General features: G+C 36.8%; 1 protein-coding gene across 5 annotated transcripts in view; it reads right to left on the reverse strand.

Moving 5' to 3' along the window:
• The window catches only part of Asap (ArfGAP domain of ASAP), a 491,638-nt gene that overhangs the window by 212,278 nt on the left and 252,859 nt on the right, over nucleotides 1–26,501 (reverse strand). The gene's annotated exons all lie outside the window — the stretch shown is intronic.

Consider the following 26,501-nt stretch of genomic DNA (forward strand, 5'->3'; position numbering starts at 1 on the left):
CAGGAGCAGCACCTCGAGAAAACCCACGGAGACGTTGTTATCCACCATACTTGACGAGGACCGTCCCAGGGACTTCACACATTAGAGATAAGTGCTCTACCCTGAGCCACCGTACCAAGGCATGATTATCAATCTTAGGCATTGCAAAGATCTTATAATATTACACAGCTCATTTTGGGTATAGGGGGAGCTCTCTCGTGGCTAAGCGGTTTGTGTACGTGCCTTTGGCGTGGGAGATCCGGAGTCGATTACCGGCTGAAGCTCATGTTGTTCGGATCCCACACTGTACGTCCACGTCTCCTATAGCCTCGCTGCTGAAAGGGACGCTGAAGTGAAAATCACATCAAATCAAATCGACATGGGAGTAAGAAGGACTAAGGGACAGTAGACAGGGTGTCTAAAAATAATCGAAAATGACTGCCCAATCCACAGTTTTCGGGGTCGGTAAGATAAACAGTAACACTCCCAATACCGTTTAAATGCAAATTCAGCCCCCATCGGCATGGAGGTGAAAAAGGGGTGAGAGATAGGGTAGAAAGGGGTGACATTCCGGAGTTCTGTGACCACACTTTCATTCAAATGCGTATCCCAAGAGCGGAGGGCCGGGAGGAGTTCAAATGATTTCTATAAACTTATTCTGACAATACTAAAATATTTATCATAAAATGTAGTGGGACCACGATACCTCGAAGCTGAAAGGAATAAACATTCGAGTTTTGCGAGTAATCAAGGTGGCCACAACAAAATTCGAGATATCGAGGTTCCGCGTTCCTCATTAAAAGTTACTATATAACTCGAAGTTTTATTCACTCAACCTCTATAACTCGAAGTTTTATTCACTCAACCTATATAACTCGAAGTTTTATTTACTCAACCTCTATAACTCGAAGTTTTATTTACTCAACCTCTATAACTCGAAGTTTTATTCACTCAACCTCTATAACTCGAAGTTTCATTCACTCAACCTCTATAACTCGAAGTTTTATTCACTCAACCTCTATAACTCGAAGTTTTATTCACTCAACCTCTATAACTCGAAGTTTTATTCACTCAACCTCTATAACTCGAAGTTTTATTCACTCAACCTCTATAACTCGAAGTTTTATTCACTCAACCTCTATAACTCGAAGTTTTATTCACTCAACCTCTATAACTCGAAGTTCTGAAAGTTTCTTAAGATGACTAGTAAAAATAAGTGCACAAGAGCAACAATGACAATTACGTAAAAGCATAGAGCCATACCTTCGAGGTAACATCTAGAGAAATTCGATTTACAGAGGTAAACTTCGACTCGTAAAAGTTCACAGATACAAAAGTCCGAGCTACCGAGGTTTTTAAATATAATTATGAAACCCTCAAAATTCGACTTATTGAGATTGTAAATTTTAAATATTTGAATTACACAGCTCTAAGTATGTGAAAAAATTCGAGTTATCGATGTCCAACTGTATGTATGTTTAAAGTGCATTTTTATATTACTTGAGTATGTACTAAATCTCTCTGGTCTAATGGGTAGCGCGAATGCACTTGATGCAACCACAGTGTGGTACATATTCCACATTAAACTATAGACCTCGCCCTACATGGTGTCACTAGTGTCAAAGGTGAAAATACAAATCAGCCAATGTAAGTGCATTCTTTTTACGTCCGCGTGTTTCTTTTTTTTTCCTTTTTTGTAAATGTGGAAAAGTAAGAAATTAAACTGTACTTTCAATAGATTAATAAAAGAAAATATTTACTTAACACGCTGACTGCCGACAGGTATTACATGAAGTGCCGCAATAATTTTAGAATATTTATACTAGAGATGGCCAATTCCGGAATTTTTATTTTCCGGAATCCGGAAAGTAAAATCGGAAAAATGCCGGAATTAGGAAAAATTCCGATTTCGGAAAAATTCTGGAACTCGGAAAAATCCGGAATTTTTCTGAACTCCGGAATTTTCTAAATAACGGAATTTTTCCGAAACCCGGAAAGTAAAATTTCCGATTCCGGAAAATAAGTTTTCCGGAATCCGGATAATTTTGGCCATACCTAGTTTATACATTTTTCTGAGTAGCAAAGACATACATCTCTGAAATTATATGCACTTTCAATATTCTAGATTTCGAGACCGGTTAATATTGCATTGCATTACTGTATAAAAGTGTAGAAAATTGATCCACCTGTAATACAAGTGGCTACAATCGTGAAAGATGGAGTGACCCATCGGTGTTAAAACAATTTGTTTGGGGTAGTTTGTTCACTTGAGCAGTGATTTTTCAGCACTGAGACTTACAAGACAGTGGGTCTTCATAAAATAGAATCAAACGCTCAAGAACTAATCCCGTCCCAAAAGTGACGAGATTTCTTTATTAGTAATACATTTACAATCGTTTTAAGAAAAGTAACTTCTCTTGGAAAATTTCGCAGCAGCTGTGGCATTCTTCTAGAGAAACTCCAATTGTGGCACGTATCCTGCAGTACAGACTACTCATTTTAACATTATCGAAGAAAGTGTTACATAACTACTCAGGATACGAACGACCATGAACTGAACTGAACACGTTCTGAAAGCCTGTTTCTTTCAGTCTTCATCAAGTCTTCACGTTATTCAGAAAACGTAACCTCATTATGGCTACATTATCAGCATTCCGCCTTTGGAATGCGAAACCCGTGTTTGATCCTCATTGCGAGTAAATGTGGTTCGAAATTCATGTTAAACAAGGTTCATGTTCAAAAGAGAACAATATCCAGGCAGCAAGTTTAACGTAAGCGAGAACAATTTCTCCTTCATCAATTATAGAAACACTAAAAAGTCTACTATACCCCAGCTGGAGATGCATTTCGGTGAACAATATACATAAGGAACTGCAGGGTGACATTAAATACAATATATTCATGTGGTTCGAATCTCACGTTATGGTGTAGGCCCATGTCTCGTATAGCCTCGCTGCTGAAAGGGACGTTAAACTTAAATCAAATTCAATACAATATATTCCTTCCCATCACTTGGATTGTCTCTGAACATTGCGCATGTTCTATATATCCTAATTGGTTCATTAAATGGCTGTCAACAAAAAATATTCCACATGCGTCCCTTGAGAAACATTTTATGAAAAATAAACAATTTACTATACGAGATAAGAGTATATACAAAAATTACGCCTCTCCTGCAAGGATGTCAGATTGAGTGCTTGAACATTCCTTTTATGAATTTCTGCGTACCCCACTGTTATACAATTACTTTAAATACTTGAAAAGTGCATAAAGGCATCTTAAAAAGAATTATGAACCTGTTTGGAGTTTAAGTAATTTTGCCTAATTTTATCAAAAGAAAAGCAAGCTTTTAATTTTGAAACTAATTTTGAGAAGTGAATATTGTTAAAAAAAAAAAAAAGAAAAGAAAAAGGAAAGTGGTGTCATATGAATCCATCCATCCAGCAAGTCTCTGCTCATAAATTTTTAATGTTCGTCTCTGTGTGTTTCAATGATCGTGTTGTGGAAGTCATGTGATTTCCGTCACACGTGAGAGAAGAGCAAAGAGTGTATATGTGTGTGTGTGTGAGAGAGAGAGAGAGTTATATGGGTTTCCTAATGAAGTAAAACCTCAATCAGCATTGAAGACCCACACACAAACACACACACACATACACTTGTAGTACAACTAATTAGCGTTATGTCAACATACGCTCTACCGCCACACAAACACTATTATAGCAGTCGTATATTCTCACTCAATCGAACACGTGATGACTGTATGAAACGCAAAACCACTCAATGGAAAGGATAATTCATTTGTTTTTATTTGTTTTTCATACTCATATTCTATCACCTATTGTTCAAAACACAAAGCTGAAGTGACTAAGATGTTCATTTTTAAGGAGCTAGGTTAACCAAAATCTCTTTTGTATATTTATTGTGTCTGTAAGTGCTGGAGATACAAAATTCTCACGAACTACCTGATGGATCTCCATCAATTTTGGCAAGGATTAGAGGACAAAACTTAGAAACCAAGTTTGTTAATAGATGTGCTTCATAAAGTTGATCGCAAGATATGGGCAATCAAAAATAAGTTTATCGTATTCCTATGGGGTAATTATGAGTAACACCCTTATTTGTCAGGCTACCCTGCTGCGGTGTTGAGATTAGCGGGTTAGTATAAGGTTCAGGATGCAACCTACTCCTACATAGCAATAATTTTATGAAACAGCCAGAAACTGTTTTTGATACGGATTCAGTGTTTCAAAAACAAGTATATCTCGGAGCTTAACCCTCTATTGCAATCGGAAGTTCTAGATCTAGTATTTCCGGTTTCAGTATCGAATTTGCATAGTTTAAAAACCAACTGTAGTCTCAGAATGAGAAATTAAACCTATTTACTGACGAGTTTGGTCTACCGAAACTCCTTTGTATATTTACCCTGTCTATCCATGTCTCCGTTCAAACTCCTTTATATATTTACCCTGTCTGTTCATGTATCCGTCCAAACTCCTTTATATATTTACCCTGTCTGTCCATGTCTCCGTCCAAACTCCTTTATATATTTACCCTGTCTGTCCATGTCTCCGTCTAAACTCCTTTATATATATATATTAATTACCCTGTCTGTCCATGTCTCCGTCCAAACTCCTTTATATATTTACATGTCTGTCCATGTGTCCGTCCAAACTCCTTTCTATATTTACCCTGTCTGTCCATGTCTCTGTCCAAACTCCTTTATATATTTACATGTCTGTTCATGTCTCCGTCCAAACTCCTTTATATATTTACCCTGTCTGTCTATGTCTCCGTCTAAACTCCTTTATATATTTACCCTGTCTGTTCATGTATCCGTCCAAACTCCTTTATATATTTACCCTGTCTGTCTATGTGTCCGTCCAAACTCCTTTATATATTTACCCTGTCTGTTTATGTCTCCGTCCAAACTCCTTTATATATTTACATGTCTGTCCATGTGTCCGTCCAAACTCCTTTATATATTTACGCTGTCTGTTTATGTCTCCGTCCAAACTCCTTTATATATTTACATGTCTGTCCATGTCTCCGTCCAAACTCCTTTATATATTTACCCTGTCTGTTTATGTCTCCGTCCAAACTCCTTTATATATTTACATGTCTGTTCATGTGTCCGTCCAAACTTCTTTATATATTTACTCACCCTCTCTGTCTATCTGTTCGTCCAAACTCTTTTATATATGTGTCCGTCCAAACTCTTTTATATATTTACCCTGTCTGTCCATGTCTCCGTCTAAACTCCTTTATATATTTACCCAGTCAGTTCGCATGTCAAGCCGTCCGGAAAACAAAAAATCTAACATGTTAAGTACTTAACGGATCGCGATCAAATTTGCCCAAGACGTAGAGAAGCGGTTTCGTTGATGGAGGTGATCCATCCATCCTAAATTGTGGAAATGAACCATTTCCGGTTTTAACATTGACCACTATAGAACATAAACGATAATAAATAGCGAGAAACAGTTTCCTGTAACCGATTGACCATCCCAAGAATAAATTTCATCTCCATCCTTAATTCTTTGCTAAAACCGGAAGTGAAAGAAATCTACTTCAACCTCCGGTTTCAATGTTTATCTCCATAAAGCCGTTAAGAGGGAGCGAGAGGCTGTTTCCTTGAAGCTCAATTCAACGTTCTAAGACTAAGTACCATCTTCTCTATTGAAGCCGGACGTGGCAGAAACCAACCATTTCCGGTTTTACACCTGATCGCTATAGAATAAATATGACGAGAATCAGTTTTCTGCAATGATTAAAAGAGTCTTAAGAGTATATTCTATCTCTACTCTAATGTAGGATTAGGAATTAAGTTTCTGGGTTTTCGGCAGTTATGGCCACGTTAGCCCGTCACGTATAAGAGATTATGTCCCTCGGCGATCACACTATCCGAGGAAAGGGAAAGAAGGGAGGAACACGCCTGGGACCTGTATGTTAGGCACTAGCTCGGCATTCACACCAGCTTGGGTTGTGAATGAGGAAAACATTCTGGATGACTGGCTTAAGAAATCTTTTACACTTTTTTATCGAGTGTCCCCACTGGGAATTGAACCCGGAATCGCTTGCTAATCTGTTTCCTAAAACCAAAAGTGGTATTTTAATTGACAAAATATCACACTACACAAGTCAAACTTCTTTATGTGGCATACACATCGCACTCTACTTGTTTTCAAAAAACTTTTTAAGTTTTAGGTTCCACGGTTATGTCGGCTAGGCTAAAGGAAACGGTGATGATTAGAAATAAATGAAATGGTGGAATGGAGAAAGTAGGAGGGAAAGGGAGATCCCCGAGAAAACCAGTGTTAGACCACCACAAAGCTCACTTGGCAGGAGCTGGGATCGAACCGAGGACCTCCATGCATCAGAGATGAACGCTCTACCACTGAGCAACCGCTCATTGAGATGAGTTTTTAATTAAGTTACAAACTGTATCTACGCGACACAGATAAACCAATGCTTGAATACCCTCTGTTTTCTTCAGGCAAATGTTCCGATCGCCCTTCAGGAGAAATCTTCTGTAATCCTCATACTTAGCGGAACATCATAACATTTATAAGCAAGACTGCACTACATGTAATTACAGTTAACAGGAATCTCTTTTCATTTGTTTATAGCTAGATCTCTACTCTATTTAATACTGACGCCTTACTTTGCATTAAAATACAAGCACTCGCTGCAGTAATGAACGAATGTTGGTCGCTATTTAATGTTATATCCTCGAAAGCTTTACTTGAACAATTCTTCTTCCCTCAAGGAAACGAAACAAAAAAAAAAAAAAAGTCATGGAAGGGGAAGAAGGACTTCAATAAAGAAGCTTTACGTCTATCTCATGTCCCCTACGATCCTCTTCGACGAGTCAGGAAAATTAAAAAAAAAGTCCCCAATTTTGCTACTCTTAAAAAGAAGATAGGGTGAAGGGATTCTAGAGCAATGTAGTGTAAATCCGGCAACAGTGTGTTTTCCGGTCTCCCTATTTCGGTCAGTAGGGTTGCCACCTACAGGGAATTTGTAAGTGAATGGCAATTGAAGTAATTTTTTTCTTTCTATTGGCAATAAACATTGATTTCACATGGCTTGGAAGAAATTCACGAAGAAAAATGGTTAATTTATAAACATGAGGCTATACACTAGGTTTAATTATAAAAGTGGTCGGTAAAACTTATGAGGTTAGTCCTCACGAACTTCGACCTCACTTCACTTAATTTCAACAGAAATAAATAAAATTCGAGAATCACAATCTCTCAAATGGAAGAACAAAGTGATAAATAAGCTTACAAACGGGGAACATCTGACCTATATTTACGTCATTGATGACATCATTCTCTTCATAAACTTCATATAATTATTATTAACTGTTCCGTTTTACCTATAAACCGTGATAAACAAAACCACGTGGAACTGAAACACACTGATTGGCTGTTGGTCTACCGAAAGTTGTACTCTTCCGCAAAACAGGTCATCGCTTTAACTTATCACTTTTACTATGAAACAACCGTACAAAAATATGGCATCATTATACAATATGAAGTGTAACACAGATTATCTGACAATACAGAGTGGCCCAAAAGTAGGTATAAACCCCTGCATTGATCAAGTGTAAAATTCTAGTTTATGGGTTTATTTGCTTCGGCTCTTCTGAGCTTAAGATGTAAGTAAAATAATAAAGAAACTGAGTCTCAGGGACGGATCCAGGACAGACTTCTGGGGGAAGGGGGGGGCGATCGGTTGTAATACTGCTATTTAGAGCTACTTTTAAGAGCTCTAAACTCTGGGATGGGTTTTATTTATATATAAAATTAAAAAACTTCCCATTCTGGGGGGACGATCGCCCCGATCGCCCCCTTGGATCCGCCACTACTAAGTATCTGATGGATAACAATAAAAAATGATATAAAATGCAATGAGCTGATCAGTATGGTACTGTATACCTACTTTTGGGTCACCCTGTATTGAAATACAGTACGTTTAATAAACAATAGAAATAATTTTAATACATGTAGTGATTATGGCGCCAATCAACTGTACAGGTCTGTTCTGATATTTCTGCTCCAAGTACTTCGCACGACAAAGCAGTGTATAATTTGCTTCTCGCTGTGCGAGAGTATGATGATTCATCACTAGCCAATCATATTTTTGAATAGCAGAAGGATTCGAATATTGTTTATCTCAATTTAGAAGTACATCTGAACAGATAATACAGAAGGTACGATAGAAAAAATTAATTTCAACACCACACTGCACAACAAACCGTGGACAAATGCTTTCATATATCGACGATCGATAAATATTTTCAAATATCGAGATACCGAAATTTAAACAGTATTAGCTACCGATCCAGCGTGCAAGAAAATGAGCACATAATGGCCAAAACTTACAATTAATTGGTAATGGAATACTGCCCGATATTTATCATTTTTTTTCAGTATTTAACATTTTGATATTTCGATATATTTTAATAGTTTCCATATTTTTCAACATTTTGATATTTGATATTTTGCAGATTTTGTTACTTGGATATCTTCCCAATATTTTCATATTTCGACATTTTCCCAGTATTTTAAATTTACATTAAAATTTAAATTTCACCGTATTGTCTCAGGATGTTGCTGTCGATGTGTTGGTGATGTTAGAGATATTCGCAATGGAAATGGCGTACAGGATGGGTAACAGGCAGAATCCTTGGGAGAACTCTTGCTAGTATAGATCTTGGTGTTGTTAGGTACCCTGCACGCGCAACTCTAGAAAAGCATCTTGCACAGCAGTCCGTCGCCAGTTTACAACACCAAGTTATGTGAGACGTCGCCAGAAATTGAACCCGGGAACCCGTGCATCACAAGTTTGCGCCTTAGCCACTAGACCACTGAGAATAACAATTCAGTTTGTCTATGGCTAGAACTTATAATGCTCATGTCTTGAATTTGACAGTATAGACTTAATTGTAAATATTGTCAATCTGTAGACATTACACTGGAAACAAACAGAAGATAAGTGGTGTTATCTATTGACAACTAGCGCTCTGTTGAAATATTTTCATTTCTTACTACAGTAATATATACACAGAGAGCCCGAAACGACTCAAAACGACACAAAAAGGCATGTCTTCAAATTTGGATATACTTTAATATGTACAAATGAATTGCCTTCTAATGGTGGACTTAAGGAAATATGTCGATTTTTTTACATTACGGATATGTCCGCCATGAACATAAAAAATGTGAACAACTATAGTATGTCAAAATGATCTACTGCATTGTTTTCATTAGTTTCGATGGATTAGTATGTTATGTTTTGATCACTGGGGCAATTATATCATCGTTTGAGATGATATGACTGTATGTCAAAAATTTATACACATGCGCGGAAATGTGAGGCGGTTGTCGTTTGTCTCTTGTTATCAGTGTTACCAATGTAGTACTTTGTCACTTGATCTAGACATTTTTAAGAATATTTTTATCAAAAACAATTGGTTAATTTATATTGTTAGAATAGAAATTTAGCATCTTTTAAATATTGTCTAGTGACTAAACTAGCATTATTTCCACCAAAATTAATATTTCTAGCGTTTTCTTGCAGTGTGTTTAGTGACAATATTATTCACATTGTTGGCAGTGTATTTAGTATCATTACGACATGTGTGTGTGCCCTATTACGGACAGGTTTGACATATATTCTTATGCCATACCTTGTACTTCGGGCTCTGTGTGTATACGATATATTACCTTGCAAATAAAGCGTCACCGTATTCTAGTGGTCCCGGATTCGATTCTCGGTTAGTGCTTCTTAACTTGCGGCATCCACCCATCGTCGTGAGGCAAACTGGGGAGTCGTGTGAATAAAAGCCGTAAGAGCCACTAGGTCTAGAAAGCTCTAACAGATGGCGTTAGAGTGGCTCAGGCCGACTGAATCGATTGTTACGCCAAATGGTATGGTTTGGTTTACTTGCGAATATCCCACACTTTTGCTTAACTCAGAGCTTTCAACCGTGGGTGTTGAGACCCGCTGGGACAACGCAAGATTTTAAGTTTAGAAATTCAAAATGAAGGAAACAAATATCTGACAAAATCAGGGACGTACGCAGGAATTTATTTCGAAGGGTCCAAACTCCAAATTGAAGATGAAGATAAATTACATCAAATTTTGTAAAATTGCCCCTAAAATGAGACTAAATTTACAGAAAAGTCGGGATTTTTCTGGGAGGATTCAGACTTCCAGGTCTCAACCCTTGCATACATCCCTGGATAAATTACATTTCCTTATTTTCGTACAGTGTGTCACTTGATGATCATGATGATTTCTACAACTTTATACGATTTACATTCACCGATGGCAGTAGAATTCTCCGCTCTTAATTTCATCCAGCAGTTTAGATTTTAATTCTTTGAGTTTTGACATCCCAGTGAGCCACGAGAATGCGAGATTGTCAACCGTTTCCTTTCAGTTTGTTTTTTTACTCCGTAATTTGTGCAATTATTTAACTACTGTACTTCAAAATGATTTTATGTCAACCCAAGAGAGGTCTGTGTAGTTTATGAAACAGGAAAATAAACAGTAACATCTAAATCAGTGGCGAATGAAGCCCCAGGCAGGGAATTGCAGTGACTAGGCTCCTCCAGTTTTTGAGTGACAAACATAATTTAAGCTATTATTTATATATTTTTTTGAAAGTTTATAGTAAGCTCATGATATACGTGTCATAGTCTGGGTTCTGACCACCTCTTTCCCAGTTTTTACCTTTATAGATTCGACACGGACCTTAATTTCAAACTTCAAAAATATACACAATACGAATCACAATGCACCTCAACACAAGCGTCTGTTATGATTAATACAAAAACAATTAAAACGTGAAAGTTTGGGAATGTTAGATGAGGAAATTTTGTTCTACATCCGACTCAATGTAAGCCAGATTTGTAACGTTCGTCAAGCCTGGGTGAGCACTGATGATTTTAGGGAGTAGCCGGAGGGTGGATCTCCACCCCCGAAGCCACGAAATCCCTCTCCGGGACCTTATATCCCATCGAAATCTCCATCAATGTGAACTCCTAGTATTTTCGTAATACTTACTACTTTTCACCCCCAGTGTATTGAAATCCCCCCCTGGAGAAAATCCCCTGAAATTATCAGTGACTTGTCACACGAAGGTACAATTTTTCGATAGTATTCTCAATGTATAAACGTAAAGTTTAATACCTGTGAAAAAGATGTTTACGGTATTATACTTAGAAATAACTTATTGAAAATTACAATTGAAAAGGAATCATGCATGTTGCAATAGTCATGATTTATAATTAACTACGAGACTAGCCGTTCTTCGCACAGGGAGAATACGCTTCATTTGGGATATAAAGGACTGAAATTGGATTTAAACGCCATCGGAAGTGTCATTGTTCATCTCAGCGACCCCGAAAACTATGGATTTGACACCAATATCGGTCATTTTCCATTATTTTTTATATACCTCCTCCTCCCCAAGTTTCGTGGCTCAATTTGGATTTAAATGACATCGAAAGTGTCACTGTTGATTTCAGCGACCCCGAAAACTATGGATTTGACACTAATATCGGTCAATTTTGATCATTTTTAAATATCTCCGCCTCCCCTCCTTTAAGTTGCATCGTCAAAGTGAAATGATAAAAACCATCCCAGGCCCGTACCTCATCTATGTTGAAAATTTGATTGGGATCGATCGGGTAGTTCAAGAATTATGAAGTAACAAACACAGTGGCTTTCATTTTTATACATATCAGTAGGCAGCTGCTGTTGATTGGCTGGTTGATTTGAAATTTAACGTCCTTTTCAGCACCGAACAACCGACATGGATCTATAGTTAACGTGGGATCCTAACCGCGTGAATTTCCATCGGGAATCGAACCCTAGTTCCCACAAAGCCACAATGGAGCTCTGAATGAGTGTCGTGTAATATTGTGTCTGCTAAGAGTGTCGTTATAAGGGAAGGGTCGGAAAACACTCTTTAACTTATAGAACTAACAACATTGTAAATTTGGAATGCCACTCGAGTTGGAGCTGAGGTTCAAATACAAAATTTATTCAACATCACGTCCAGTCGTAGGCATTCAAGAGGGTTCTGCTAGAATCAACTTACTTCCTAATAAAATGAGGATATTTTTTAGGCATTCAAGCCTTGTTAACTACAGTAAAAAGGTCTGTCACAAGAGAACGAGAGACTGGCAACACTTTCTTCCTCTTTTACAGCCGACATCATCAATCTCTCGTTTTAACTTCCCTCTGGACACTCACCCTCTACATTTTAATAGCACCCTATCTCCCCCATTTTCTGGATCGCAAGGGTAACTTCCACACTGCAAATTTCGGATTGCAGTGACTAGGGAGAAATCTATACGCACAGACAAGGGTATAAAGCCTCTGTCGAAAGGAAGGGGTGCACTGATCCTCTCTTCCCAACTGGAGACTGGGGAAATCTAGCAACGAATCGTCATCACAGGAATGATTGTTTCTAAGCAACTGTTCCAATTGAACTCGCATATACAGAATCCTCTTAAAGGGTCAGGAAGAAATCGGATAAGTATCTCTTTTTTTTTCTTCGATAACTATATCTAAAACAATGACTCCTGAGGAAAGTAATGTTGGTAAAATTTTATCGCTACACATTAAGGAAGAAAATAACTATATAAAAATCTCTGTACACAAGAATTAGGGAACAAAAGGAGAACTATATACAAAAATCGCAATATATAAGAATTTGGGGAATAAAAGGAAAACTATACAAAAATAGCTGGATACAAGAATTAGGGAAGAAAAGCATACCTGTATACAAAAATCGCGGCATACAAAAATCAGGGAAGGATAACTGTCAGTAAAAATCGCGGCATACAAAACAGGGAAGGAAAGGGTAACTGTATACAAAAATTGCTATACACAAAAATTAGAGAACAAAAGAACTATATACAAAAAACGCTATATATATATATATATATATATATATATATATATATATATATATATATATATATATAAAAGAATTAGAGAGAAAAAAGAAACCTATACAAAAATCGCTGTACACAAAAATTTTAAAAAAAAAGTACGAATGTATACAAAAATCGCTACGGTATATTTTTCTATACAACAATTAGGGAAGAAAATGATAACGCTACACAAAAGTCGCTTTACACAAGAATTAGGGAAGAAAAGGATAGCTATACAAAAACCGAAGAATGCAAGATTTAGGGAAGAACAGGATAATTGTACACAAGAATTATGGAAGAAAAGAATCACTGCTTTTTAAAATTTATAGAATTAAGAAAGAAAAACGGACAGTGTACAAGTATTATCGAGGAAATGGATTACTGCCTTTCAGGAATCATAAAAGAAAAGGATTAACTGTAAACAAGAATCGAGGAAATGGATTACTGCCTTTCAGGAATCATAAAAGAAAAGGATTAACTGTAAACAAGAATCGAGGAAATGAATTACTGCCTTTCAGGAATCATAAAAGAAAAGGATTAACTGTAAACAAGAATCGAGGAAATGGATTACTGCCTTTCAGGAATCATAAAAGAAAAGGATTAACTGTAAACAAGAATCGAGGAAATGTATTACTGCATTTCAGGAATCATAAAAGAAAAGGATTAACTGTAAACAAGAATCGAGGAAATGGATTACTGCCTTTCAGGAATCATAAAAGAAAAGGATTAACTGTAAACAAGAATCGAGGAAATGGATTACTGCCTTTCAGGAATCATAAAAGAAAAGGATTAACTGTAAACAAGAATCGAGGAAATGGATTACTGCCTTTCAGGAATCATAAAAGAAAAGGATTAACTGTAAACAAGAATCGAGGAAATGGATTACTGCCTTTCAGGAATCATAAAAGAAAAGGATTAACTGTAAACAAGAATCGAGGAAATGGATTACTGCCTTTCAGGAATCATAAAAGAAAAGGATTAACTGTAAACAAGAATCGAGGAAATGGATTACTGCCTTTCAGGAATCATAAAAGAAAAGGATTAACTGTAAACAAGAATCGATGTATAGAAGAATTAAGGAAAAGAGAATAATTGTAAAGAAGAATTAGAAAAGAATAGGATAACTGTAGACTGAATATAAAATCAGAAGTGCAAAAACCAAAATATTGAGTAAACAACCGAGATGTTAATTCATAACTGATGAGACATATAGGCACGCGCGTTCTTCTGGGGATTATTTGAACTACTTCCACAGTGAATACTAGATAACCAGTTTTTCACTGTGTAGTGTTATCTATATACATAGGCCACATTTTTATATTAAACCGAACTTTTCCATTTTAGGCACTTAGCACGGAATTTATATTCAGTCTACAACTGTATAGAACAAAATGAAATGAAATCTAACTTTTACGTCCCACGGTTATGCCGGTTAGGCTAAATGAGACTGTAAATGATGAGAGATGGTGGAATGAAGAAAGTGGGAGGAAACGGGAGAACCCCGAGAAAACCCACGAGCACGGTGTTTGTCCACCATAAAGTCCACGCGGCGCGAGCTGGGATCGAACCAGGGACCCCAAGCACCAGAGATGAACGCTCATCACTGAGCCACCGCGCTCCCAACTGTATAGAAGAATTAGAGAAGAAAAGGGTAACTGTATAGAAGAATTAGAGAAGAAAAGTAACTGTATAGAAGAATTAGAGAAGAAAAGTAACTGTATAGAAGAATTAGAGGAGAAAAGAGTAACTGTATAGAAGAATTAGAGAAAAAAAGGGTAACTGTATAGAAGAATTAGAGAAGAAAAGTAACTGTATAGAAGAATTAGAGGAGAAAAGAGTAACTGTATAGAAGAATTAGAGAAGAAAAGGGTAACTGTATAGAAGAATTAGAGAAGAAAAGTAACTGTATAGAAGAATTAGAGGAGAAAAGAGTAACTGTATAGAAGAATTAGAGAAGAAAAGGGTAACTGTATAGAAGAATTAGAGAAGAAAAGTAACTGTATAGAAGAATTAGAGGAGAAAAGAGTAACTGTATAGAAGAATTAGAGAAGAAAAGGGTAACTGTATAGAAGAATTAGAGAAGAAAAGTAACTGTATAGAAGAATTAGAGGAGAAAAGAGTAACTGTATAGAAGAATTAGAGAAGAAAAGAGTAACTGTATAGAAGAATTAGAGAAGAAAAGTAACTGTATAGAAGAATTAGAGGAGAAAAGAGTAACTGTATAGAAGAATTAGAGAAGAAAAGGGTAACTGTATAGAAGAATTAGAGAAGTAAAGTAACTGTATAGAAGAATTAGAGAAGAAAAGGGTAACTGTATAGAAGAATTAGAGAAGAAAAGAGTAACTGTATAGACGAATTAAAGAAAAGAGTAACTGTATAGAAGAATTAGAGAAGAAAAGGGTAACTGTATAGAAGAATTAGAGAAGAAAAGGGTTACTGTATAGAAGAATTAGAGAAGAAAAGGGTAATTGTATAGAAGAATTAAAGAAGAAAAGAGTGACTGTATAGAACAATTAGAGAAGAAGGCGAAAACTGTATACAAAAATTAGTACTACATCAGATAAGTTTTCTTTCTTTAGCTTTAGCGACAAAACTTTAATTCACTCGCCATCAAATTTACTCCTCTATTCAGGAAGAGAAGGATAATAGATAGCCATGGGATTTGGACTGAAGTCCTGTGATTACCAAGCGAAAACACGTCTGCTCACTAACAACGTTCGGATCAATCGTACTTAGATTAGATCATGAAACCGGAGAATTCACCTCACGAAGTTTATATAGACAGTTCGAATACTGTTAATAATGTGAAATACTAAGAATAGAATGCTATTAAAGAAATATAAAGTCTCATTACTTTTGGAAGCTACTGTTTAACATCGATTCCCAAACTTTACTCTTAACTGAAATCCATAGCTATGTATTCTCCCGCACGAGATTTTTCAACAACATACAATATTTTAGTTATACACGCTACATCGTCTGCAAGATATCCGCACGATACATGGCGTGAATTATATTCAAGACATCTATATGGCATCTACTGAACACCAGAAACCTCACAGTCTCAGTCAATATATAGAAATATTAAGCCTTTCGTGATATATTTCCTGTATTGTTCGGATATTATAAATATACAGCATATGAAGATTTTTCGAGTGCAGTGTAATAGCAGATTGTATTCGTTTTCTCGAGTGCAGTGTAGTAGCAGATTGTATTCGTTTTCTCGAGTGCAGTGTAGTAGCAGATTGTATTCGTTTTCTCGAGTGCAGTGTAGTAGCAGATTGTATTCGTTTTCTCGAGTGCAGTGTAGTAGCAGATTGTATTCGTTTTCTCGAGTGCAGTGTAGTAGCAGATTGTATTCGTTTTCTCGAGTGCAGTGTAGTAGCAGATTGTATTCGTTTTCTCGAGTGCAGTGTAGTAGCAGATTGTATTCGTTTTCTCGAGTGCAGTGTAGTAGCAGATTGTATTCGTTTTCTCGAGTGCAGTGTAGTAGCAGATTGTATTCGTTTTCTCGAGTGCAGTGTAGTAGCAGATTGTATTCGTTTTCTCGAGTGCAGTGTAGTAGCAGATTGTATTCGTTTTCTCGAGTGCAGTGTAGTAGCAGATTGTATTCGTTTTCTCGAGTGCAGTGTAGTAGCAGATTGTATTCGTTTTCTCGAGTGCAGTGTAGTAGCAGATTGTATTCGTTTTCTCAAGTGCAGTGTAGTAGCAGATTGTATTCGTTTTCTCGAGTGCAGTGTAGTAGCAGATTGTATTCGTTTTCTCAAGTGCAGTGTAGTAGCAGATTGTATTCGTTTTCTCAAGTGCAGTGTAGTAGCAGATTGTATTAGTTTTCTCGAGTGCAGTGTAGTAGCAGATTGTATTCGCTAGTGCCTAATAAATCTTATTTATAGCCTTTCTAAATATTAAGGATTTTTTATAAAACAGAATGCATTTTAATTTTCAAATAGCAGACATGTAATTACAGTGTTATGTTTATGTTTGAAGCAGTAGAAGTTAACTAAAAATTGTACAAAAATTAGCATCTCTACACATCAGAACATCATACAAAGAAAATTTTAAACAGTACCACATCCTTACCCTACTACCTATGTATGTATACGAAACTGCAATCTATGCAGCTAAATTGAAAGATGGAACCCAAATAAGTCACGTTTATAATACCAGACAACAAAATGAAAGAAGACAATATTTTACAAAACTAACATTAGTACAGGAAGGTCCAAGTCATATGGGAGTACAAATTTACAATAAGCTGCCCAGAGAAATAAGAAATGAAAATATAAATGTTTTTAAAAATAAACTCAACAGATTCCTGGTGGATAAAGTATATTACAGCGTAGCAGATTATCTTTGCAATAATGTGTATTAAATAGTGTAACATATTTCTTTTTCTAAGTGTATTTGAAACAAGAAAGAGGACTGTCTGAACCCTCCAAATACCAAATGTATCCTGGTTTCAAATGGAGTAAATAAATACAATACAATACATTGCCTTAGTGAGTTCAGGTGGCCATATCATAAGAGGGATGGCGTACAGTCGTGAGGAAGCAGAGATGGTGGTGAAGTATGCGTGGATCTAATGCTATAGTACAGTGTTGGTGAGACTGAAATGTGTCACTTTCAAAGGCCAAACAAGTAAATAAAAAGTAGAATATTTTGTTAGTCTTATACAACGATAAGGTATACTAATGGAACCATGTGTGCTGACCATCGCTGGATGCTTGCTGACAAGTTTGTAGTTCATTTCATTGATTTCAGCAAAAGCGTATCGACATGCAGTCCATGGAAGAAGATATGATGAATCACCTCAAAACCAGCTATAACATCGACTGTGAGATTTGCAAACCGCTTTGGATTTTGATAACGATCCAACCGCTGTCCCATTTAGAGATGGTCAAAATTTTCCAGAGTCCGGAAATTTCACTTTACGGAATTCTGAAAAATTCCGGATTTCGGCCAAATTCCGATTTTGGAAAAATTCCGGACTTCGGACAAATTTCGATTTTGGAAAAGTTCCGGATTTCGGCCAGATTTCGATTTTGGAAAATTTCGGATTTCGTATAAATTTCGATTTTGGAAAAAATCCGAAATATTTCTGATGTCCGGATTTTTTCTGAATTTCGAAATGTTTCTGAATTCAGTTTTTAAAAAATTTAGGAAGTTTCTGAATTCCCGTTTGGATTTTGTGTTAATTCCGTATTTTTCCGAAATCCAGAATTTTCTAAATTTTAAAATTGTTCGAAATCCAGAATTTTCTAAATTTCGAATTCCTTATTCCAGAAAGTAAAAGTTCTGAAAGCCATCCCTAGTCCTATCCATTTCCGATAGTTATAGTAGATCCATTTTTCACAAGACGTGACAATCCGCTGTAGGAAAATTTCCCGGTTATTGCACAAACTCAGAGAACTGCATACTTCAAGACGCGATACTTGTTACTTTTTCGAAAACTACGCATGGCGATTTTTACACTCACTACATGAGTGTGAGCTTAATGAGATATATTGGTTGATATGTGTCTCACCTTTTGAACATTTTTTTCGTTATAATTAGGGGCACGAGTTTTTGCACTAAGAATTTGTAAATTTCGCGTTTCGTTTTTCATACTTCGCGTTTTGTCGCATTTTCCAAATAAAGTTTCGCATTTCGTAGCTTTTGTGAAAAAGATATTCCCTAATATGTTTACAACTGTTCCTTTTATTCATAGATCACTATAGAAATAAACCATTAATTACCTTAAAAAAAAATACACTGAATATTTCACTTTATATCGCTTATAGAAAATTTTATATATATATTAAACCACACTGTACGAAAATCAGTAACTAAATTTACTATGAGTAGGAAAGTTTGCGATGATAGCTAACGCGCGACATGTTCACTACAAGTGTGTCCGAATCACCCAAAATGCACCGTTCATGCCACACGTTCTACCGTTCCGTCAGCAAAAAATTGGCGTTTTAAAATTAATGAAAACGTATTTTTAAAATATTGCGTTATTTTCTTATTAAAAATTTCGCGCAAAACTGCCAATTTCGCGTTTTATCGCGCAACGGGAAACCAATGAAAATACACATAGAATATCATAAAACGTCAAGAAACTAAAAATTACTTAATTCTGACGGATTTCGTTTTATCACGCATACGAAAACTTGTGCCTCTATTTATAATCTACACTCCAAAGCTAACTAGAAATTTATAATGTTGGCAGTATATAATTGGGAAACTATGATAGTACTGATCGGAATGAAATGAAAATATCAGTATTTTAATCATTTTATTGTATTATTATTATTATTATTATTATTATTTACGACCAGGCTGCAACCCATCATTTTCCAAAAAGATTACATAAAAGATAGGGTCAAACAAACAAACTTCAACAAGACACTGCACTCTCCTTAACTTTTTCAGCATTTCTACCCCCTTTCTTTACTTATTTGGAATTCCTAGACTTATCTGGTTTCAGAAAAAAAAAACATTACACCGAAATATTTTAGTGATAGAATCATTAAACACTGATCAATTGTTGACATAAAGCCATTCCTTTCTGCGGCAAATTTAGAAACACGACCTATTTCTCAAGACACTTGATTGTTTCTCGTAGAGGGATATCTACCAGATGCACGTGGGCTATTTTTAGAACGCTGAATTAAATCATTCGATGGCGATCCCTTAGCAAGAGAGGAAGGAAGCTGTTTAAATACTCTTCTTAGTGGCATACCCAATGAAAGGCTCTGGCCAGTCAAACGGCATATAATCAACTTAATAATTCATAGTCAATACTTCAACTAGTGTTGCCACGAGACGAGACATTTCTCGCGTCTCGTCTCATCTCGTCTCGTAAACAAGACGAGACACGAGACAGAACCCTTTTAGACGAGACACGAGACGAGACAGACTACTTGTCCCGTCTCGAAAACGAGACGAGACGGGACGTCTCCTGAAATGTCTCGTCTCGTCTCGTGTCTCGAAAATGAAAACGCTGGCGAGAATGTGCGAGATTGAATTTGCCAGTAGTCATATAGATTGCAAAAGGAAAATCCCCTTTGTGAGAAAACATGTTGAAAAGCCTTCGTAGGAAGGTGTCCTCTGTCTATTGAATGAAACAATCGTGATACATGAGCTTCCAGGAATATCATCCTTAATGTCTTGTCCCCAATTCCCCTTGCTGTAAACTGAGGAATTCTCAATTTTTTTTTTCATTTTTGGCTGGAATGATGACAAACGAAATCAAAGACAGGGAAGATTTTTACAAGGTCAAGAAACCGAACTACCACCACCATCTATTCAATTTGAGAACTGGGTAAGGTCTACACTCATTACAGGCTGTAGTTGAAAGTTCTGGCTGAGATGGCGGAAGAGAACAGAACAGACTATACTTGTCTTTATTCTCTGGTGGCGGTATTCTTTTTGCTATATGAACCGAAAACGGCAATTGAAGTATGCCATCTTGCAACTAAAATTTTGTCTTCTCTCTCTCTCTCTCTCTCTCACACACACACACACACACACACATACACATAAAAACACACTTTTACCATTTTACCAATCGCTCGCTTATTATACAGCAGTCATGTTGTAAAATTCACCTCTTCGTTTGAAAGGCGAGTGAAGGACAAAGAAAGCAAAGATATTATCGACGAACCCTTCAAATTGTTTGCTTTCAGCAAATTTATGATACTAACAATAACACTTTAGGTGAAGAGGTTTTACAGACTAACAATAACACTTTAGGTGAAGAGGTTTTACAGGGAGACCTTCGTTTTGTTACGCGGAAATGTTTGATTTGACCAGAGTGTGAAATAGCCCTGGTGTTGAGAGGAGGGGAATACTTCCCTTTCCTAGTGAATAATATTTATTAGGACCTGAATTATCTTCAGAAATGGTTTCTTACAGAGTGTAAAGAACATTTGGTATAATATTCATGGAACTCCGTTGAAAGCAGAAAATATCATGAGAATGATCAAAATTCGAACATTGAAGAATATAATTAACAGAAAAGAAATAGGATACCCAAACCATATTTTTAAACCTGCAATAAAATGTATATCCTATATTTTTACTAATTCCTTACTCTCATGAAAGTATCCTGGGGTGGATATTCTCTCCAATTTTTTCAGACTGAAATCCTTTTATCCCGTAGGATTTCGCCCCCTGACACAATACGAAAAAACAAATGCTCTTGAAATCCATACACATGACCCTTCCGGGACTCAACCCGGGGCTTTCAAGCCGATGGCCTATCGCCGCAGACCGCTCGGCTTGGTATGAAGATGTACGTTGTATGACTGCGAATAGATCTCGACAATATAAGAAACTTTAATCCAAAATGGCCACCCAAAAATCAACTTTCTTTTTTTTTTTAGACCACTAGCTAATCTGGGTGTACTGTCATGAGTTTGTTACACAAACGGGGCAACCACCACATAGTAGCACACACACCGCGGTTATGGGAACAGATTTGAACCATGGAGGTGAAGACTGGCCCCAAGCATTCTTTCGTCCGATGTATCGTTCAGCTCCCATTACTATGGCACTTCAAGTAGAGTTTACTGTGCAGTAACATATAAAATTTCAATCAAATACTTTCCATTACTCAATAAAATTATTTGGTTCCGAGCTTTTTTAAAAAAAATAATTGCAACAAATCTAAACATGCTAAAATGAAAAGTAGTTTTTGGATTGGTATGGGTTAACACTGTGAAACCTAAAGGCTGGAATATATATATATAGACACTATAAAGCAAGTGGGCTGATAGTATACGATAGCGTCGGGGATGGTGACACCTTTACATCGAACTTTGCTTGTCGTGTAAACATTATTTGACATTAGTATCTTCATCTTTGACGTACCTATGAGCAATTTACTGTATATTCGTGTATTGAAACTGGTGAAACAAATTTCAATGTTTTAGAATGAAAAAAAAAAAAAGCCAGGGTCGAGAAACCTCAGACAACTAACAGCAGAGACATATCTTGTAAACTATTTGTCCTTGCCTTGTGAGCTTATTTGAATTTATTTTTAGGCAACTTTGGCCGAATGGATGATGATGGGAAAATTAATGGAATGAAGAAAGTGGAAGGATACTAGAAAACTTCGAGAAAACACACACATTCGAAAAATGAAATGAAATGAAATGAAATCTTTGAGTTTTACGTCCCACGGTTATGCCGGTTAGGCTAAAGGAGACAGTGATGATGAGTAATGAATGAAATGGTGGAATGAAGAAAGTGGGAGGAAACGGGAGAACCCCGAGAAAACCCACGCCCACTGTGTTTGTCCACCACAAAGTTCATTTGGCGGGGGCTGGGATCGAACCCGAGACCCCAAGCACCAGAGGTGAACGCTCTACCACTGAGCCACCGCGGTCCCCACACACATTTGATGTTTGTCCACCACAAAGCTCACATGGCACTAACCGAGATCGAACCGACTACCACATACACCAGAGGTGAAGGCTTCACGGTGTAGCTACCGTGACATTTCTTGTCTTGTGTGTTCTGGGTAACACTTGTAACTTAGTTGTATCTTGATTAGCATGATGCAGCCTGCTACATTTTACTTTCGTTCCCATGGTATGTTGCTATATTTTTTACGAGACAAAACGAGACGAGACGAGACGGGACAGAACAGCTCGAGACGAGACGGGACGAGTACATTTTTTCGAGACGAGACGAGACATGCTTTGCACGAGACGAGACGAGACAGCCTGAAGTCTCGTCTCGTGGCAACACTAACTTCAACTTTCATCGTGCTAATGCATACATACATTTCTAAAACATCTGCTACCAGCAGGGGCGGATCCAGGGAAGGGGGCGATCGCAACTCCCAGAAGAGGAAACTTTCTTATTTTATATATAAATAAAGCCCAGTCCAAAGTCTTGAGCTCTTAAAAGTAGCTTGTAAGTACCAGTATTACAACCCACCTCCCCCCCCCAGAAGTCCGTCCTGGATCCGCCCCTGGTTACCAGTGGCGATTCGTGAGAAAAGTCATATAGGTAAAAATTACAATTTAATAGCTATAAGCTAAAGAAGGGAAACTCAGCTAAAGGAAACAATAGTCTGTAATTTATTCATAACTAATGTAAAAGCAAACCAAAATCTACCTGAAGATATTTTTATCTGAGAGTTCTGTTTGACTGATACAAAAGTGGACAGGAATCTGTTCATTGGAATTTATGATATTTCTATTCATAACTGGTGTACAAGTACAAACAAATTGGAAATGAAAATAAAATCTTTAAAAGTTTTACGGTTATGCCGGCTAGGCTAAAGGTTAGGTTAGGTTAGAGGTTATGATGAGAAATAAGGTGAAATGAAGAAAGTGGGAGGAAACGGGAGAACTCCGAGAAAAACCCACGCACATTGTCCACCTCAAAGTTCACTTGGAGCATACACCCAAATTGGGCTGCACAGAACCCAATAAATTAAATTCACAATGTATTCCTAGTAATAGGCAAAAGGAAAAAAAAACGGGTTTTCAGTTCTTATTTAAAAAAAGAAACGAAACCGGTATTGGAAAAGTAGGAAAAGGATTTTGTGAAATCCGGTTTTGGTGTTAAACCCAATTCAGTTTTCTATTAAACCGGTTTCGGTTTCTAACCAACTTTTTGCTTCATTGTTTCGAAATGAGAGACCCAGAAAGGATACTAGCTTCGGTAAAAAATTACACTCATTTCAGTAAAAACCGAGGGTTTCGATGAAACAGGATCGGTTTTTAAAGAATACTGAAATGTTGAATTTTGTAGAACCCATTATATATATATATATATATATATATATATATATATATATATATATATATATATATATATATATATATATATATATATATATCGGAATCAGAAATTTAACTTTCCAGAATTCAGAAAAATTCCGGAATTCGAAAAATCTGGAATTTTGGCATTTTTCCGAATTCTGAAACATTTCCCTAATCGGAATTTTCCGATTTTACTTTCTGGATTCCGCAAAGTAAAAGTTCCGCAATTGGCCATCCCTAATATACAGACATGTTCAAATTACTACACTCAACATTCAGTTTCTAAATATTTTACTGTTCTTACAATATTACGTGAGAAAATACGTTCGTACTTAGTCCAAATTACTACTTTGTAACTCTGTTCTAATTTCTAGTGGGTGTGGCGTATGCTTTTCAATATCAATAAAATAAATGCGTACGTAACATTCAAACATAATTGCTATATAAAGTGTGTATATCCAAATTGGAAACAAAAAATGAAATGGAATACTTACAAGAAAATTATCTCTCACACAAAAAATAATATTTCTTATGAAATCCCTTATTCTTTATTAAGTCTTTTATACTTTGTGGCATCCTATGTACGAGTTTAGCACATTTTGCTTTCAATTCAGCATCGTGATACCACAAATTGTTGATCTCCTTGATGAATTGAAGTTTGGTTCTAATGTGCTTCTTCTCTAGCTTTTCTTTCATGAAGTTCCAAAAGTTTTCAATCGGTTCATATCAGGACTAGTGCCTGGCCACGGAAGAACATTAATTTCGTTGTCCTCGAAGAATTTTGTCACAGCTTTGGCCCGGTGGCATGGGGCTTCATCATGCATAAAGATCAATTGTACGTCATCAAACCAGATTGCAGTCAGGGAAGACAGTTCTTCTTGAAGAACTTGTAGGTATTAGTCGTGCTTCATTATCCTTTCTACTTCCAGGCCCGAAGACAGAGATCACACCCCAGACCATGACTGAAGTAGGTTTATTAAAGACATTCCGACTTGAATTTCCCTCCGGTCAACGTCGCACATATTGAGAACATTCACCAGATACAAAGATATGATTCATCACTGAAATACACTATTCTCCAATCGTCAGCAGTCCAATATTCTAGACCTCGTTCCCATTCGAGGCGCTTATTTCCATGATTGGAATAGACTCTAATTTTCATTTTCTCTCTTGACCGCGTGCTTTTATTCCCTCGGCACAAAGAATCCTTCGAACACTTTCAGGCCAAATGTCTGCGCCATACTTAGCCATTTTTATGCTTAAGTCTATTAGAAGTAGCACTTCTGTTTCCCAGAGCCAATCTTTTTAGTTTTCTGATACCTCTTAGCGATAGCTTTGGTTTTTGCCCACACTTCCCAATCCTATTTTGGCTCTTGTTCATTTCAACAGAGATTCTACTCGCAAATTTTTGCTCTATCTCAAAATCTACCAGCAATGTATTGCCATGTATATCTTATTTCCACCAGAAGTATTTTGTTAACTTCCATTTTACGCGGAGAAAGGTCTTTTGCTTTTCCCATTTTGCTGCAATTACAGGACTGCACAGAATAAAAGATTGATACACGAAACATGTCACGATCATTTTTAAGTGGCCCATTCGAACTGTTGAACGCTTTGAATGTCGTTAACTTCTTACGACAGCAACTACAACACTTCAAACTGTAACTTGTTGATAGGAATCACAATAGCTATCTACAACTGAAACATCACCACCAGAATTTCCTCCCTCAATAATACCATCTGCTGTTCAACGGTGATATCACCACTTCAACTGTACAGTAAACAAATGAAGGATCCTATATTGGTGGTTTAACCATTACATTAAATGTTCTAGAACTCGAAAATTAGGACTCCTACATCAATTTTGCATTTGTTCAAGCGTGAGTCTAATAATTTGAACTAGGGATGGCCTTTTTCGAAAAATCTGTTTTTCGATTTTCGGAAATTTCATTTTTCGTTTTTCCGAAAAATGTTTCGTTTTTCGTTTTTTTCGAAAAATTTTTCGTTTTTCGTTTTTTCGAAAAATTTTTCGTTTTTCGTTTTCAAAAAAGCAATTTTTCGAAAAAATGTGGCCATCCCTAATTTGAACACGTCTGTATATATAGTTTTGCCCATTTCAATTCCCGGTAGGGCCACTTGGAGGAAAAGGTGCGTAACAGGGTTTTCAGGCCAGGTATCCCGAGAGTGAGGTTTTTCTTGGGTTTTCCTCATTCACCCCGAGTAAATGTCGGAATGCCCTAACAATAAATGGTCCCAGACCGCTTGCTCCCTTCCCCATTCCCTTCTTCCTCTCTAGTTCCCCAGATAGGGTGATCGGCGAGTGACGTCATCCTTCATTTGTGTGTGATGGGCTAACATGGCCTTAGATGCCGAAAGCCCAAAAATCAAATTCGTAATTCCTTGTTTTTGCCTATGCCTAAAATAAATCGCAATAAACCATTCTGCCTACCATTTATTCATAACTGATGTAAAATTGGGCGAATATTAACCTGATTCAATTCCAAGAAAAATAATTTCCTGTATAATGAATTTGTGGAACATGTCGCCTCCGAATTCACACCGTAATGAAAATTCAAACTTCGAGGAATGGTTTGAGAGAAAGTCGGGTCAAATCCATCTCCCGAGGCAAAGAAAGGATCAGCTGATTTGCATATAATTTAGGACCGCAACAGCAGAACCCACAGCGACTGCAACAACAAATCGTTAGTTTTGGAACTGAAGGAGAGAGAGAGAGAGAGAGAGAGAGAGAGAGAGAGAGAGAGAGAGAGAGAGAGAGAGAGAGAGAGAGAGAGAGAGAGAGAGA

This window comes from Thermobia domestica, chromosome 4 (assembly GCF_964235325.1).
Source record: "Thermobia domestica chromosome 4, izTheDome1.hap1.1, whole genome shotgun sequence".
Taxonomy (NCBI): Eukaryota; Metazoa; Arthropoda; class Insecta; order Zygentoma; family Lepismatidae; genus Thermobia; species Thermobia domestica.